This window comes from Wallemia ichthyophaga (assembly GCF_000400465.1).
Source record: "Wallemia ichthyophaga EXF-994 unplaced genomic scaffold scaffold27, whole genome shotgun sequence".
Classification (NCBI taxonomy): domain Eukaryota; kingdom Fungi; phylum Basidiomycota; class Wallemiomycetes; order Wallemiales; family Wallemiaceae; genus Wallemia; species Wallemia ichthyophaga.
The window spans coordinates 18,400-36,829 of NW_008806300.1; the positions used below are offsets into that span (position 1 = coordinate 18,400).

General features: G+C 27.1%; 14 non-coding genes and 3 pseudogenes across 17 annotated transcripts; 5 read left to right on the top strand and 12 right to left on the bottom strand.

The window, feature by feature from the left end:
* Positions 1-2,121: 2,121 nt before the first annotated feature.
* Positions 2,122-2,192, bottom strand: J056_004947. Its single transcript has one exon. It is a non-coding gene; the product is annotated as a tRNA-Gly (tRNA).
* Positions 2,193-2,880: 688 nt separating this feature from the next.
* On the bottom strand, positions 2,881-2,952 carry J056_004946. The gene has a single exon. It is a non-coding gene; the product is annotated as a tRNA-Ile (tRNA).
* Positions 2,953-3,995: 1,043 nt separating this feature from the next.
* Positions 3,996-4,066, top strand: J056_004949. The gene has a single exon. It is a non-coding gene; the product is annotated as a tRNA-Gly (tRNA).
* Positions 4,067-6,570: 2,504 nt separating this feature from the next.
* J056_004950 lies at positions 6,571-6,641 on the top strand. The gene has a single exon. It is a non-coding gene; the product is annotated as a tRNA-Gly (tRNA).
* Positions 6,642-8,740: 2,099 nt separating this feature from the next.
* J056_004951 lies at positions 8,741-8,811 on the top strand. The gene has a single exon. It is a non-coding gene; the product is annotated as a tRNA-Lys (tRNA).
* Positions 8,812-8,962: 151 nt separating this feature from the next.
* Positions 8,963-9,050, top strand: J056_004952. Its single transcript has one exon. It is a non-coding gene; the product is annotated as a tRNA-Ser (tRNA).
* A 70-nt stretch (positions 9,051-9,120) lies between these two features.
* J056_004953 lies at positions 9,121-9,191 on the top strand. Its single transcript has one exon. It is a non-coding gene; the product is annotated as a tRNA-Asn (tRNA).
* A 1,108-nt stretch (positions 9,192-10,299) lies between these two features.
* Positions 10,300-10,370, bottom strand: J056_004945 (annotated as a pseudogene). The gene has a single exon. The product of its transcript is annotated as a tRNA-OTHER (tRNA).
* A 51-nt stretch (positions 10,371-10,421) lies between these two features.
* On the bottom strand, positions 10,422-10,494 carry J056_004944. Its single transcript has one exon. It is a non-coding gene; the product is annotated as a tRNA-Met (tRNA).
* A 20-nt stretch (positions 10,495-10,514) lies between these two features.
* Positions 10,515-10,597, bottom strand: J056_004943. The gene has a single exon. It is a non-coding gene; the product is annotated as a tRNA-Tyr (tRNA).
* Positions 10,598-10,627: 30 nt separating this feature from the next.
* J056_004941 lies at positions 10,628-10,698 on the bottom strand. Its single transcript has one exon. It is a non-coding gene; the product is annotated as a tRNA-Thr (tRNA).
* Positions 10,699-10,784: 86 nt separating this feature from the next.
* On the bottom strand, positions 10,785-10,857 carry J056_004940. Its single transcript has one exon. It is a non-coding gene; the product is annotated as a tRNA-Glu (tRNA).
* A 135-nt stretch (positions 10,858-10,992) lies between these two features.
* On the bottom strand, positions 10,993-11,065 carry J056_004939. Its single transcript has one exon. It is a non-coding gene; the product is annotated as a tRNA-Met (tRNA).
* Positions 11,066-11,107: 42 nt separating this feature from the next.
* J056_004938 lies at positions 11,108-11,178 on the bottom strand (annotated as a pseudogene). The gene has a single exon. The product of its transcript is annotated as a tRNA-OTHER (tRNA).
* A 1,535-nt stretch (positions 11,179-12,713) lies between these two features.
* On the bottom strand, positions 12,714-12,786 carry J056_004937. Its single transcript has one exon. It is a non-coding gene; the product is annotated as a tRNA-Glu (tRNA).
* Positions 12,787-12,921: 135 nt separating this feature from the next.
* On the bottom strand, positions 12,922-12,994 carry J056_004936. Its single transcript has one exon. It is a non-coding gene; the product is annotated as a tRNA-Met (tRNA).
* A 42-nt stretch (positions 12,995-13,036) lies between these two features.
* J056_004935 lies at positions 13,037-13,107 on the bottom strand (annotated as a pseudogene). The gene has a single exon. The product of its transcript is annotated as a tRNA-OTHER (tRNA).
* Between the last annotated feature and the right edge of the window lie 5,323 nt (positions 13,108-18,430).

Here is an 18,430-nt window from a genome sequence, read left to right on the forward strand (position 1 = left end):
TAGCTTCTAATGATTTAATTAGTTTATACTTAGCTCTTGAATTACAATCATTTGGTGTTTATGTTCTTACTACATTATATAGAGACTCAGAATCTGCTACTTCTGGTGGTATGAAATACTTCTTTTTAGGAGCTCTTTCTTCAGCCTTAATTTTATTAGGGTCAGCTATTTTATATACTTATTTAGGATTAACACAATTCGAATCTATTTATATTTTAGCAAGTGTTCCTACTAATACTATCGATCAAATTGGACTAAATTTTGGTTTATTACTTATTCTTATTGGATTATTATTTAAAGTTGCAGCTGCACCATTCCATTCATATGCTCCAGATGTATATGACGGAGCACCAACTCAAGTAACAATTTGGTTAACAACTATTCCAAAACTAAGTTTATTTGGTTTATTATTAGTTCTACAACCATTAGGTACATTATTAAGTAGTTCAGTAGAATTATTTAATTTAGTTCCATGGACAGATTTATTATTATTATCTACATTATTATCATTTATTGTCGGAAGTGTTATTGGTTTAGGTCAATATAGAATTAAAAGATTACTTGCTTATAGTACTATTGGACATGTCGGATTTATTTTATTAGGTCTAGCAAGTCATAGTACACAATCATTAGAATCAACATTCTTTTACTTAGGTCAATATACATTCACTACTATTAATGTATTCCTTATCTTAATTGCATTTGGTATTGCTATTAATGGTAAAAAATCTAATACTAATTATGATATTCAATTTATTAAAGATTTAACAGGACAATTCCTACATAACCCAGCATTAAGTTTAAGTTTAAGTTTATGTTTATCCTAAAAGTGGAGGTACTCCTGCCATAGAGAATAAACATAAACTTAAACTTAAACTTAATGCTGGGTTATGTAGGAATTGTCCTGTTAAATCTTTAATAAATTGAATATCATAATTAGTATTAGATTTTTTACCATTAATAGCAATACCAAATGCAATTAAGATAAGGAATACATTAATAGTAGTGAATGTATATTGACCTAAGTAAAAGAATGTTGATTCTAATGATTGTGTACTATGACTTGCTAGACCTAATAAAATAAATCCGACATGTCCAATAGTACTATAAGCAAGTAATCTTTTAATTCTATATTGACCTAAACCAATAACACTTCCGACAATAAATGATAATAATGTAGATAATAATAATAAATCTGTCCATGGAACTAAATTAAATAATTCTACTGAACTACTTAATAATGTACCTAATGGTTGTAGAACTAATAATAAACCAAATAAACTTAGTTTTGGAATAGTTGTTAACCAAATTGTTACTTGAGTTGGTGCTCCGTCATATACATCTGGAGCATATGAATGGAATGGTGCAGCTGCAACTTTAAATAATAATCCAATAAGAATAAGTAATAAACCAAAATTTAGTCCAATTTGATCGATAGTATTAGCAGGAACACTTGCTAAAATATAAATAGATTCGAATTGTGTTAATCCTAAATAAGTATATAAAATAGCTGACCCTAATAAAATTAAGGCTGAAGAAAGAGCTCCTAAAAAGAAGTATTTCATACCACCAGAAGTAGCAGATTCTGAGTCTCTATATAATGTAGTAAGAACATAAACACCAAATGATTGTAATTCAAGAGCTAAGTATAAACTAATTAAATCATTAGAAGCTAATAAGAATGATCCACCAATAATAGAAAATAAAACAATAAGACTATAATCGTTCATTTTAAAATTATTAAAATGAGATAAGTATTTATTCGATTTAAATTGAGGCCATGATGTTAAAACTAATGCTGAACTAACAAATAATAGTAAAGCAAATGCTAATGTTACATATGATGTTTGATATAGTCCACTAAAGAGAGAAACTGTTAAATCTAATGGGCAAGATGAAATAGCGGAAATAATTAATACAATTGATAAAATTAATGATAATACAATTAATTTAACCGGATTGTAAACAAATGAAACAGTAGATCTGTTTTCTGAGGAACTTGTTGCTAAAACAACAACTAAAATAATTAAAGCTAATAATAGCATTACTAAAAAGTCACAATGTAAAATAATTAATTAAATTTTTTAAAATAATAATAGAATTAATTTATATTACAAAAAATACATGTGGTGGGAATCGAACCCACGTCAATGATATGGAAGACCACTATATTGCCATTATACGACACATGCCTTGGTAGAATATAAGTGTTAAATAAAATAACTTAAAAAAATTAAATAACCAGATTACCTTTAATTATCTAATAATTATATATTATATAAAAAGGGGTTTAATTAATTATAAAAGGGTTATTATATATTAGTATAATATTACTATTATTTAACTAGTGAAGATCTAGAGCATCTTTAATGTAAGAACAAGTTAAAATAGTGAATACGTATGCTTGGATAACACTTACTGCTAATTCTAGTCCAATTAATGCAACAAATAATGCAAATGGGATTAGAGTTAATGTAGCTACTAATAATGATGAGTTAAATAGTCCAAATAAGAATGATGCTAGAATTTTTAGTAAAATATGTCCAGCTACCATGTTAGCAAATAGACGTACTCCTAATGATACAGCTCTAGCAAAGTATGAAATTAATTCGATTAATACTAGTAATGGTACTAATGCTAATGGTGTACCAGCAGGAACAAAGTAACTGAAGAAGTGGATACCATGTCTGAATAATCCAAGAATAGTAACAGATGAGAAAATCATACAACTGAATCCTAATGAAACAATAGCAGATGTAGTAATAGTAAATCCGTAAGGGATGTTACCATTAACGTTAATTTATATGGTGATATTTATATTTAATATTAATAATTAAATATATTTTTTGTTATAGATTATAATATTTAATATTTATGATATGATCCGGAAAGGAATTGAACCTAATACCTTACAGTTATCGGCTGTACGTTCTACCATTAAACTACCAGATCTTATATAATTACGATAATCGAAAAATTTAGCAAATAATCAATAATTTACCTTTAGAAAAAATAAAAAATAAAAATTAAAGGTAAAAGTTAAAGTTTGAATTTTATAATAATTTATTAATAAATATGCACAACTTATTTATGATCAACTCTCCATTAGAGCAATTCGGTGTTGTCAGTCTATTGGAGTTTAGACTACCATTTAATGGTACAGTTTTAAGTTTAACTAACTTAGGACTATATTCTATCATCATTGTTGTTTTAATCTTAGGTGGACATTTTCTATCTACTAACAACAAAGGTCTAGTAAGTAGCCCATGGTCTCTTACATTTGAAAGCCTATATACTACTCTACAATCAATGGTTAAAGACCAAATTGGATCAAGATACGAATCATACTTACCTTTTGTATACGGATTATTTATTTTCATCCTAGTTGCTAACGTTAATGGTAACATCCCTTACGGATTTACTATTACTACATCTGCTATTGTTTCATTAGGATTCAGTTGTATGATTTTCTCATCTGTTACTATTCTTGGATTATTCAGACATGGTATCCACTTCTTCAGTTACTTTGTTCCTGCTGGTACACCATTAGCATTAGTACCATTACTAGTATTAATCGAATTAATTTCATACTTTGCTAGAGCTGTATCATTAGGAGTACGTCTATTTGCTAACATGGTAGCTGGACATATTTTACTAAAAATTCTAGCATCATTCTTATTTGGACTATTTAACTCATCATTATTAGTAGCTACATTAACTCTAATCCCATTTGCATTATTTGTTGCATTAATTGGACTAGAATTAGCAGTAAGTGTTATCCAAGCATACGTATTCACTATTTTAACTTGTTCTTACATTAAAGATGCTCTAGATCTTCACTAGTTAAATAATAGTAATATTATACTAATATATAATAACCCTTTTATAATTAATTAAACCCCTTTTTATATAATATATAATTATTAGATAATTAAAGGTAATCTGGTTATTTAATTTTTTTAAGTTATTTTATTTAACACTTATATTCTACCAAGGCATGTGTCGTATAATGGCAATATAGTGGTCTTCCATATCATTGACGTGGGTTCGATTCCCACCACATGTATTTTTTGTAATATAAATTAATTCTATTATTATTTTAAAAAATTTAATTAATTATTTTACATTGTGACTTTTTAGTAATGCTATTATTAGCTTTAATTATTTTAGTTGTTGTTTTAGCAACAAGTTCCTCAGAAAACAGATCTACTGTTTCATTTGTTTACAATCCGGTTAAATTAATTGTATTATCATTAATTTTATCAATTGTATTAATTATTTCCGCTATTTCATCTTGCCCATTAGATTTAACAGTTTCTCTCTTTAGTGGACTATATCAAACATCATATGTAACATTAGCATTTGATTTACTATTATTTGTTAGTTCAGCATTAGTTTTAACATCATGGCCTCAATTTAAATCGAATAAATACTTATCTCATTTTAATAATTTTAAAATGAACGATTATAGTCTTATTGTTTTATTTTCTATTATTGGTGGATCATTCTTATTAGCTTCTAATGATTTAATTAGTTTATACTTAGCTCTTGAATTACAATCATTTGGTGTTTATGTTCTTACTACATTATATAGAGACTCAGAATCTGCTACTTCTGGTGGTATGAAATACTTCTTTTTAGGAGCTCTTTCTTCAGCCTTAATTTTATTAGGGTCAGCTATTTTATATACTTATTTAGGATTAACACAATTCGAATCTATTTATATTTTAGCAAGTGTTCCTACTAATACTATCGATCAAATTGGACTAAATTTTGGTTTATTACTTATTCTTATTGGATTATTATTTAAAGTTGCAGCTGCACCATTCCATTCATATGCTCCAGATGTATATGACGGAGCACCAACTCAAGTAACAATTTGGTTAACAACTATTCCAAAACTAAGTTTATTTGGTTTATTATTAGTTCTACAACCATTAGGTACATTATTAAGTAGTTCAGTAGAATTATTTAATTTAGTTCCATGGACAGATTTATTATTATTATCTACATTATTATCATTTATTGTCGGAAGTGTTATTGGTTTAGGTCAATATAGAATTAAAAGATTACTTGCTTATAGTACTATTGGACATGTCGGATTTATTTTATTAGGTCTAGCAAGTCATAGTACACAATCATTAGAATCAACATTCTTTTACTTAGGTCAATATACATTCACTACTATTAATGTATTCCTTATCTTAATTGCATTTGGTATTGCTATTAATGGTAAAAAATCTAATACTAATTATGATATTCAATTTATTAAAGATTTAACAGGACAATTCCTACATAACCCAGCATTAAGTTTAAGTTTAAGTTTATGTTTATCCTAAAAGTGGAGGTACTCCTGCCATAGAGAATAAACATAAACTTAAACTTAAACTTAATGCTGGGTTATGTAGGAATTGTCCTGTTAAATCTTTAATAAATTGAATATCATAATTAGTATTAGATTTTTTACCATTAATAGCAATACCAAATGCAATTAAGATAAGGAATACATTAATAGTAGTGAATGTATATTGACCTAAGTAAAAGAATGTTGATTCTAATGATTGTGTACTATGACTTGCTAGACCTAATAAAATAAATCCGACATGTCCAATAGTACTATAAGCAAGTAATCTTTTAATTCTATATTGACCTAAACCAATAACACTTCCGACAATAAATGATAATAATGTAGATAATAATAATAAATCTGTCCATGGAACTAAATTAAATAATTCTACTGAACTACTTAATAATGTACCTAATGGTTGTAGAACTAATAATAAACCAAATAAACTTAGTTTTGGAATAGTTGTTAACCAAATTGTTACTTGAGTTGGTGCTCCGTCATATACATCTGGAGCATATGAATGGAATGGTGCAGCTGCAACTTTAAATAATAATCCAATAAGAATAAGTAATAAACCAAAATTTAGTCCAATTTGATCGATAGTATTAGCAGGAACACTTGCTAAAATATAAATAGATTCGAATTGTGTTAATCCTAAATAAGTATATAAAATAGCTGACCCTAATAAAATTAAGGCTGAAGAAAGAGCTCCTAAAAAGAAGTATTTCATACCACCAGAAGTAGCAGATTCTGAGTCTCTATATAATGTAGTAAGAACATAAACACCAAATGATTGTAATTCAAGAGCTAAGTATAAACTAATTAAATCATTAGAAGCTAATAAGAATGATCCACCAATAATAGAAAATAAAACAATAAGACTATAATCGTTCATTTTAAAATTATTAAAATGAGATAAGTATTTATTCGATTTAAATTGAGGCCATGATGTTAAAACTAATGCTGAACTAACAAATAATAGTAAAGCAAATGCTAATGTTACATATGATGTTTGATATAGTCCACTAAAGAGAGAAACTGTTAAATCTAATGGGCAAGATGAAATAGCGGAAATAATTAATACAATTGATAAAATTAATGATAAACCCTTTTATAATTAATTAAACCCCTTTTTATATAATATATAATTATTAGATAATTAAAGGTAATCTGGTTATTTAATTTTTTTAAGTTATTTTATTTAACACTTATATTCTACCAAGGCATGTGTCGTATAATGGCAATATAGTGGTCTTCCATATCATTGACGTGGGTTCGATTCCCACCACATGTATTTTTTGTAATATAAATTAATTCTATTATTATTTTAAAAAATTTAATTAATTATTTTACATTGTGACTTTTTAGTAATGCTATTATTAGCTTTAATTATTTTAGTTGTTGTTTTAGCAACAAGTTCCTCAGAAAACAGATCTACTGTTTCATTTGTTTACAATCCGGTTAAATTAATTGTATTATCATTAATTTTATCAATTGTATTAATTATTTCCGCTATTTCATCTTGCCCATTAGATTTAACAGTTTCTCTCTTTAGTGGACTATATCAAACATCATATGTAACATTAGCATTTGATTTACTATTATTTGTTAGTTCAGCATTAGTTTTAACATCATGGCCTCAATTTAAATCGAATAAATACTTATCTCATTTTAATAATTTTAAAATGAACGATTATAGTCTTATTGTTTTATTTTCTATTATTGGTGGATCATTCTTATTAGCTTCTAATGATTTAATTAGTTTATACTTAGCTCTTGAATTACAATCATTTGGTGTTTATGTTCTTACTACATTATATAGAGACTCAGAATCTGCTACTTCTGGTGGTATGAAATACTTCTTTTTAGGAGCTCTTTCTTCAGCCTTAATTTTATTAGGGTCAGCTATTTTATATACTTATTTAGGATTAACACAATTCGAATCTATTTATATTTTAGCAAGTGTTCCTACTAATACTATCGATCAAATTGGACTAAATTTTGGTTTATTACTTATTCTTATTGGATTATTATTTAAAGTTGCAGCTGCACCATTCCATTCATATGCTCCAGATGTATATGACGGAGCACCAACTCAAGTAACAATTTGGTTAACAACTATTCCAAAACTAAGTTTATTTGGTTTATTATTAGTTCTACAACCATTAGGTACATTATTAAGTAGTTCAGTAGAATTATTTAATTTAGTTCCATGGACAGATTTATTATTATTATCTACATTATTATCATTTATTGTCGGAAGTGTTATTGGTTTAGGTCAATATAGAATTAAAAGATTACTTGCTTATAGTACTATTGGACATGTCGGATTTATTTTATTAGGTCTAGCAAGTCATAGTACACAATCATTAGAATCAACATTCTTTTACTTAGGTCAATATACATTCACTACTATTAATGTATTCCTTATCTTAATTGCATTTGGTATTGCTATTAATGGTAAAAAATCTAATACTAATTATGATATTCAATTTATTAAAGATTTAACAGGACAATTCCTACATAACCCAGCATTAAGTTTAAGTTTAAGTTTATGTTTATTCTCTATGGCAGGAGTACCTCCACTTTTAGGATTCTTTGGAAAACAAGTAATTCTACAAGCATCTTTATATTCTGGATATAACTGGTTAGCCTTAGTAGGTATTGTTACAAGTGTAATTAGTGCATATTATTATCTAAAAATTGTAAGAACACTATTCTTTGAATCAAACAATTCAGTTGATAATTATAATGATAATATCGTAGAAATTAATTCAGTACATTCATTTACAATTTCATTATTAACAATTTCATTATTGGTTTATATTATTAATCCATCATTAGTTCTGAATAGTATGCATCTACTAGGTTTAAGTTTATATAATATTTAGATATGAACTCATTAACATTACTTTTTATTGTAGTACCAGTTTTAATTGGTGTACTATTATTACTTAATTTATTACTTGCTGTTCACAAACCCGACGCTGAGAAAGTAACACCATATGAGTGTGGATTCAGTCCAGTTGAAGGTCAAACAAGAACACCATTCACAATTCAATACTATTTAGTGGGAATTTTATTCCTAGTATTTGATCTAGAAATTTTATTATTCTTCCCATTATCAGTTAGTTTATACCAAGTATCTAGTTATGGATTTACTATTGCTGTATTATTCTTCTCCGTACTTACTATTGGATTCATTTACGAATTAAGTAGAAATGTATTACACTTCACTGATCAAAGATCTGCCTTTGCTTCAGCAGTAAGAAGATAATATACTATTTATATCAATAATTTTTAATACCCCTCCCTACATAAGATTATAGGTAATTCAATATATTTTTAAGTATATGTATAAAATTGGCTTATTTTTATAATTTATCTATAATAGGGCGCATAGCTTAGTGGTAAAGCGAACTGCTTTTAACAGTTTGATGAGTGTTCGATTCGCTCTGTGCCTAAATATAATATAACACAAAATATTACTATCTTTTAAGAATAAAATTATAATAATATTTATGTACAAATTAGTTATTTTTATTTTTATTTAGATTATTAAAAATAATGAACATAAAGGTAATTATTTAGTTATTTTTCTATATAGAATTTATTGGGTTCATGGCAGAGCGGTCTATTGCATTCGTCTTGAAAACGAAAGCTATCTAATCGATAGCCGTAGGTTCAAATCCTACTGAGCCCGTTTTTAAAAATTTTAAAAATTATATAAATTTAATAATAAGAAAATGTGTAATTATATTTTACAATTTATTGCTGTAGTAGCTCAATGGTAGAGCGCGTTGCTGTTAACAACAAGACCTTGGTTCGATTCCATGCTACGGCTGGGTTTATTTGAGAGACAATAAATCATTAGAGTGTCCAAAACTCTATCCTTCTCCTTAGTGTATCCTGTATTATCTTACAGGAATTAAATGATGAAAATCATTCTTTTTATATATATTATTTTTTAACAATGAACTTATTTCTTCTTGATTTATTATCTGCTTTAGCAATGATCTCAGGTGTAATGGTTATTACATCTAAAAGTCCAGTTAGTTCTGTTTTATTCTTGGTTAGTGTATTTGTTAACTCAGCCTGTTACTTAGTAATTTTAGGTGTTGGATTTATCGGTTTATCATACTTAATTGTATACGTAGGAGCCATTGCGATCTTATTCTTATTCGTAATTATGATGCTTAATTTAAGATTAGTTGAATTAGTAGAAGTAGGGAAGGACTATACTAAGAATCTACCGTTAGGTCTATTAATTGGTTTAGTTCTATTCCTAGATTTAGTTAGTGTTATTCCATTCGATTTTACTAATGTAACATTCACTAATAAATTATTAGGTTATTATACTAATATTCAAAATGTTCTATTATCAGGTGATTTCAGTGGACTAAATAATGAAACTGTTTATCAAACTTTCAACCTAAACGGTCTTGATAATGAAATTGTTTCATTTACACACATCCAAGCTATTGGACAAGGTTTATATACTTATGGTTCAATTTGGCTAATTCTAGTAAGTTTCGTACTACTTTTAGGAATGGTAGGACCAATTGTTCTATGTCTAAAACCATCTGCTAAATAAGACACAATTATAAAATAAAATTATTAAACCCCTCCCAAATGTATATTATAATATAATAAAATTTTATACAATTTATTTATATTATCCATTCATAAAATATAAAATAAAAATCTACTAAATAAAAATAAAATAAAGTATATATTATTAGAATTAATATGAAATAGATAATAGTAAAATATATGTGTAATATAGTTTTATTTTTGTAATAATAATAATATGTATAGACGACAATCAAATTAATAAGTAATAATTTTATAAGTAATATATAATATGTAATATTTAGTATATAGTATATAATATATAGTATTAATATAATAGTATTAGTATGTAGTATTAGTATTAGTATTAGTATGTAGTATAGGAACGCGAAGACTCGAACTCCGACTACCCCTACCAAAAAGGGGTGAACTTCCCTTGTTCTACATTCCTTATAAGAATAAACAAATAATCTTCTGTATTTATAATTATAAATCATTTAATGGCTGGGTAAAGGAATCGAACCTTTTCCTCATCAGTATGAATGATACGTTCTAACCGATTGAACTAACCCAACTTAATTAAATAACTATTGTTTGGGCAGAGAGAGATTCGAACTCCCGACGGGTGGCACCCAGTTGAATTACAGTCAACCCCTATAACCACTCAGGCATCTACCCCTTAAAAAACTAATAATTAATAATTAAATATGCCTGATGCATGATTCGAACATACAATGACCGTTTACAAGACGGTAGTTATACCCTTTAACTAATCAGACAATAATAAAACCAAAAAGATAATTACCTTTATTACTATATAAAAATAAAAATTTTTTATCTTTTGTTATAGTTTTATATTTTAATTTATCCACGATCGGATTCGAACCGACATAACTCCACACGAAAAGTGAATGTCTTACCTGTTAGACTACATGGACATTTAATTTAAATAAAACCAATAAATCAGTATATAAAATAAATTAATATATTAATATTATGGATTTTTATTATTTTTAGTATTTTTATTATTTTTAGTATTTTTTAGTTTATTATTTTAAAGTTTTTTATTCATTGTGCGAGTAATGGATTCGAACCAAATTCCAACAAGTCATGAGCTTATTATGCTAACCATTACACCAACTCGCATTTAAATAGTATAAAGCATATATTATATTGGCTTTATAATAAAATCACTTCCAGGATTCGAACCTGAATAGGGATCTTAGAAGGATCCTGCTTTACCCTTAAGCTAAAGTAATTGCTACTTATAACTACTTATATTTTATTGTATATCTTTATTTTTATATAATAGTCAGAGCAAGGAATTGAACCTTTTTCTACCAGATTTGCAATCCGAAGGCTGAAACCATCAGCCGCCCTAACCTTAATATACCAAAACAAATACTAATTATATTACCTTTAATTTACTATGAAGGGGTTTAATAATTTTATTAATAATAATATTTCTATGTTAAATCAACTATGAAACTAGTAATAATAGTAAAAACAATAATCCTAATTTAATTCCTAAAATCATTGTACCATTTGATAGGTTTAATAAACCTACTCCTAATACTAAGAAAATAAGAATCATTAAGGCTAACATGATATATAATGAGTTTAATGTAATTCCTCCACTATTTGATAGTGCATCAGTATCAGTTTCTTTTAATTGATTTTGACTGAATAATTTACCTGTATCGAATTTTGATAATTTATTTGACATAGATACTAGACTTACTGATAATCCATATGGTCCTAAAATTTCAATAATACCTCTATCAAATACTTTAGATAAAATTAATCCATATTTGAAACTTAAATCTGTAGTTAATCCATTTAAAATAGCATCGAATTTATATTTACCATTGAAGAATGTATAAGATTTATATCCGAAGTTTGATTTTGTTAAATCAATTGCATATTTTGCTGCTGACGGATATTGATATAGACTAAATCCAGCTAAGAATCCAATTAAAGTGAAAATAGCTGGTAACCATTTAATAAGAATAGGTAAGTTAAATTCAGCTTCAACTAAGTATACATTATTTGGGTGTGTAAACAATGCTGAACCAAAGAAATCAGTTCCCATACCTACAAATGCATCTTTTCCAAAGTAACCAAAGAAGATACTCATAATACTTAATACAATTAATGGAATAAATGTAAATGTATCACTTTCGTGTGTATTTTCATAATCTACTTTTGGTGCATTTGGTGTTGAAAAGAATACTAGTGTTAATAATCTAGTTGAATAGAAAGCTGTGAATAAAGCTGCTACTGATCCAAGAATAAATACTACAATACCTGGTAGAGAATAAGCACCATATGACAATTCAAGAATTAAATCTTTAGAATAGAATCCTGTTAAAAATGGTACTGCCATTAATGAAAACGATCCTACTAGCATGGCTGTATATTTTAATGTTAAAAATGATCTTAATCCTCCTAATCTTCTAATATCTTGTTGATCCGCCATAGAGTGAATAACAGCACCTGCAGCTAAGAATAGCATAGATTTAAAGAAACCATGATTTACTAAATGGAATAATGCAACATCATATTGAGATAATCCACATGCCATAACCATATATCCACATTGTGACATAGTACTCATAGCAATAATACGTTTCATATCATTTTGTAATAATCCCATTGAGGCTCCAATAAAGGCAGTTACAGCTCCAATACCCTTTAACTAATCAGACAATAATAAAACCAAAAAGATAATTACCTTTATTACTATATAAAAATAAAAATTTTTTATCTTTTGTTATAGTTTTATATTTTAATTTATCCACGATCGGATTCGAACCGACATAACTCCACACGAAAAGTGAATGTCTTACCTGTTAGACTACATGGACATTTAATTTAAATAAAACCAATAAATCAGTATATAAAATAAATTAATATATTAATATTATGGATTTTTATTATTTTTAGTATTTTTATTATTTTTAGTATTTTTTAGTTTATTATTTTAAAGTTTTTTATTCATTGTGCGAGTAATGGATTCGAACCAAATTCCAACAAGTCATGAGCTTATTATGCTAACCATTACACCAACTCGCATTTAAATAGTATAAAGCATATATTATATTGGCTTTATAATAAAATCACTTCCAGGATTCGAACCTGAATAGGGATCTTAGAAGGATCCTGCTTTACCCTTAAGCTAAAGTAATTGCTACTTATAACTACTTATATTTTATTGTATATCTTTATTTTTATATAATAGTCAGAGCAAGGAATTGAACCTTTTTCTACCAGATTTGCAATCCGAAGGCTGAAACCATCAGCCGCCCTAACCTTAATATACCAAAACAAATACTAATTATATTACCTTTAATTTACTATGAAGGGGTTTAATAATTTTATTAATAATAATATTTCTATGTTAAATCAACTATGAAACTAGTAATAATAGTAAAAACAATAATCCTAATTTAATTCCTAAAATCATTGTACCATTTGATAGGTTTAATAAACCTACTCCTAATACTAAGAAAATAAGAATCATTAAGGCTAACATGATATATAATGAGTTTAATGTAATTCCTCCACTATTTGATAGTGCATCAGTATCAGTTTCTTTTAATTGATTTTGACTGAATAATTTACCTGTATCGAATTTTGATAATTTATTTGACATAGATACTAGACTTACTGATAATCCATATGGTCCTAAAATTTCAATAATACCTCTATCAAATACTTTAGATAAAATTAATCCATATTTGAAACTTAAATCTGTAGTTAATCCATTTAAAATAGCATCGAATTTATATTTACCATTGAAGAATGTATAAGATTTATATCCGAAGTTTGATTTTGTTAAATCAATTGCATATTTTGCTGCTGACGGATATTGATATAGACTAAATCCAGCTAAGAATCCAATTAAAGTGAAAATAGCTGGTAACCATTTAATAAGAATAGGTAAGTTAAATTCAGCTTCAACTAAGTATACATTATTTGGGTGTGTAAACAATGCTGAACCAAAGAAATCAGTTCCCATACCTACAAATGCATCTTTTCCAAAGTAACCAAAGAAGATACTCATAATACTTAATACAATTAATGGAATAAATGTAAATGTATCACTTTCGTGTGTATTTTCATAATCTACTTTTGGTGCATTTGGTGTTGAAAAGAATACTAGTGTTAATAATCTAGTTGAATAGAAAGCTGTGAATAAAGCTGCTACTGATCCAAGAATAAATACTACAATACCTGGTAGAGAATAAGCACCATATGACAATTCAAGAATTAAATCTTTAGAATAGAATCCTGTTAAAAATGGTACTGCCATTAATGAAAATGATCCTACTAACATTGCTGTATATGTTAATGGTAAAAATGATCTTAATCCTCCTAATCTTCTAATATCTTGTTGATCCGCCATAGAGTGAATAACAGCACCTGCAGCTAAGAATAGCATAGATTTAAAGAAACCATGATTTACTAAATGGAATAATGCAACATCATATTGAGATAATCCACATGCCATAACCATATATCCACATTGTGACATAGTACTCATAGCAATAATACGTTTCATATCATTTTGTAATAATCCCATTGAGGCTCCAATAAATGCAGTTACAGCTCCAATCCATACAATAACAGTAAGTGCTGTAGTTGCAAATTCTAATAATGGAGATGATCTTAATAATAAATAAATTCCGGCTGTAACTAGAGTAGCTGAGTGAAGTAAAGAACTAACAGGTGTTGGTCCTTCCATACTTGATGGTAACCATGAGTGTAGTCCAATTTGAACTGATTTTCCTGCTACACCTCCTAACATTAATAATACAATTAATGATAATACATTTTCATTCATATAAGGTGCAGTACTGAATACTGTAGAATAATCAACAGCTCCAATTAACCAGAATAAACCAAAGAAAGCAACAGTTAATGAATAATCACCCACTCTATTAGTTACAAATGCTTGATTAGCAGATTTAGTAGCTTGAGCTCTAGTAAACCAGAAACCAATTAATAAATAAGAAGCAATACCAATAAATTCCCATCCAATGAATAAAATTAAATAGTTATTACCTGTTACTAATACTAACATTGAAAATGTGAATAAACTTAAAAAACTAAAGAATCTTTGATTATGTGGATCATGTGCCATATAACTAATAGTATAAAGATGAACAAGACTTGAAACAGTTAAAACAGTAATAAGCATAGATACAGTTAAAGTATCAAATTGAAATGCCCAATTAACAGTTAAAGCTTCAATATCAATCCAACTTGTAAGATTAATAATAACTGGTGAATTTGATAATGCTACTTCATAAAAAGCGATCCAAGCTAATGCTGTTGAAATAAATAATAATGATGTTGTTGTGATTTGAGCTCCTTTAGCACCAATAAATCTTCCTAAAAAACCAGCAGAAAGAGACCCTAATAATGGTAATAATAAAATTGATAGATACATTATTTATACTCTTAATGAAATTGTTCCTTTCAGACGATAATAGGCTACTAATACTCCTAACCCAATAGCTGATTCAGCCCCAGCAACGGCAATAATATAAATAGCATAAGTTTGTCCTAAAATATCATTGAATACATATGATGAAATTAAAATTAATAATGTTACAGCTAATAACATTAACTCAACAGAAATTAACATTAATAATACATTCTTTCTATTTAAAACAAAACCTAGCACACCAATTAAAAATAAAATTAATGGTAATGTCATTTTAATTTTTTATAACTACAATACTAATAACAGATATTATCTATTAAAGGGCAAAACTTTTATATTTTCCAAACAATTAACGTATATAATATTTACCTAAGTAAATTAGACTAAAATAATAATTATAATTATATAAATTATTATTTTAAATCCATTACCTATAAAATAAATATAAATTTATAAGCTTATTCTATTACTAATTCTTGATTCTTATATTTATAGGAGTCATTCTAACATAATATAAATAAATATAATTAAATAGTTAAAATTAATAATTCTAAGCATTAAATAAAAAATAGTAATTATAGGTTAGTAAGCAAGAATATAATTTAGTTTATATTAACTTGAGTTATATAGTCAGACAATTTTATTGAATAATTTCAATGGCTGTAACACGTTGGTTATTTAGTACTAACGCTAAAGATATTGGTACATTATATTTAGTATTTGCCATCTTTAGTGGTTTACTAGGTACAGCTTTCTCTGTACTTATTAGATTAGAGTTAGCAGCACCAGGAGTACAATTCTTAAATGGAAATAACCATTTATTCAATGTTATCATTACTTCACATGCTCTGTTAATGATTTTCTTCATGGTAATGAATTAGTATTCACTAAAAACATGGCTATGATAAATACAATCCATTTGCTTAAATTAATAAAAAGAACTCTTATTTGTACTTTAAAAAAGTTATAATCAAATAATATTGTTAAATTAGCAGATAATAATATATCTCAAAGAATATATGATTATAATAAGTTATATTCTATTTTAATACTTATATTTGTTAACTTTAATTTTGTTATTACATAGATTTGTAGTTAACAGGGTTAATAAATACATAGTAATAATTACCGCATGCCAGCATTAATGGGAGGATTTGGTAAAAATTAATTGCCTACTTATAAATAGTATAAGTAAACCTATCTAAATGAGATACTTTATTTTTAATAATCTCAGGAATATAAAGTTCCTTAGAGACTATACGAATCTAATTATTATTTAATAATAATATAATTATGTTATAGTCCGTGTTAATATAAATATATTTACATAAGAATTATTTCGTACCAGTGCAAGTTGGTGCACCAGACATGGCAAAAAGAAATGCAAGCACTAATTCACCTACACCAAATGATCCTAATGTACCTAAATTAAAAAGTTTAGCTAGTTATATTGCCGGATTATTTGAAGGTGATGGGCATATTTGGATTCCGTCTACAACACACGCTCCTTCTGGTAAATTTTATTCACCACGTTTTATGATTACTTTTGCTTTAAAGGATCTTCCTTTGGCTCAGTATCTTAGTAACCTTTTAGGAGGTGTTCAAATTAGAATTAAAGATTCTGAAAATGCCTGTGTTCTTACTATTAACAGTATTCCAATGTTAATTTTAGTGGTAAAATTGCTTAATGGTTTACTACGTACACCAAAAATCGAGCAGTTTAATGCACTAATCTATTGGTTAAAAGCTAATGGATATGCAGATTTAGACACTATGCCTGTTGATACTTCTTCTCTTCTAAAGAATGGATGGTTAGCAGGATTTATTGATGCGGATGGAGGTTTTAAAATTCGTATTACTCAACGTATTTTAGATGCCTGGGGTAAAGTTGCACGTAAAGGTCGTGTAGCTTGTTCATTTGTATTAGAGCAACGTATGCACTCATCTACAGGATTATCATATGAGCAAATTATGCTTTTATTATGTACTACATTTAAGTGCAAACTTAATAACTCTATGGATGTATTTATTACATTATGAACTTATCTTCTATGGTTCAATTACCATTATTAGTTAAATATCTTGACACTTATCCTCTTTTATCGTCTAAATACTTAGACTATCAAAATTGGCGTCAAGCTCATATTCTGATGCGGGAAGGTCAACACTTAACCCCTGAAGGGTTAGATCAGATTTCTAAATTGAAGTCTGAGATGAACAATTCTCGTACTCAGTATACTTGGAATCATCTTCCCTAATTTATAACTATTTAAAACTTGAAATACCCCTTCATTGCTTCAATAAATTATTGGATGCATATTACGCCGTCTTCATTGTAAAATGAATGATAATTATCTCACAATATTCTGGTAAAGTATGTATTTTTTATTAATTACAATTAACTAACAATATTATACTAGTTCAGAAAGCTATAAGCTTCAGAGACTTTTAAGTGAGAGTCCTTATAGGATCAAGATAAAGTCCGGTATATATATGAATAGTAAATATACACTATTTATATTTTTTATTAGGTTCCCTAGATTGAACAACATTTCTTTCTGGCTACTGCCTCCTTCATTAATTTTATTATTAACTAGTGCATTTGTTGAAAATGGTGCTGGAACAGGTTGGACGCTAATTATGGCATTAATATAGTTTTACAAACTTTTATTAATAAATCCTGTAATATACGTAAATTTTATATATGTAAAATATCTTCTATTATACGTAAGCATTTAATATAAATAGCTCAAAAGACTACAAACAGGAGATTTAAGTTAATTATTAGATATAACTGAAATTATTATATAGTCTATTTAATAGTTAAAATTAAAACTATTTTTAAATGATATCCACCTCTATCTAGTATCCAATCACACTCAGGAGCATCAGTTGATTTAGCTATTTTCAGTCTTCACCTATCAGGAGTTTCCTCACTTCTAGGTATTCATCGTGCCTAGAATAACTACTATTAAATTATTTTATATACTGTTTATTTGTATTAAAAATAAGAATGAAAAACATTCTCACAGATTATACTTATTAATTATAGAAAATAT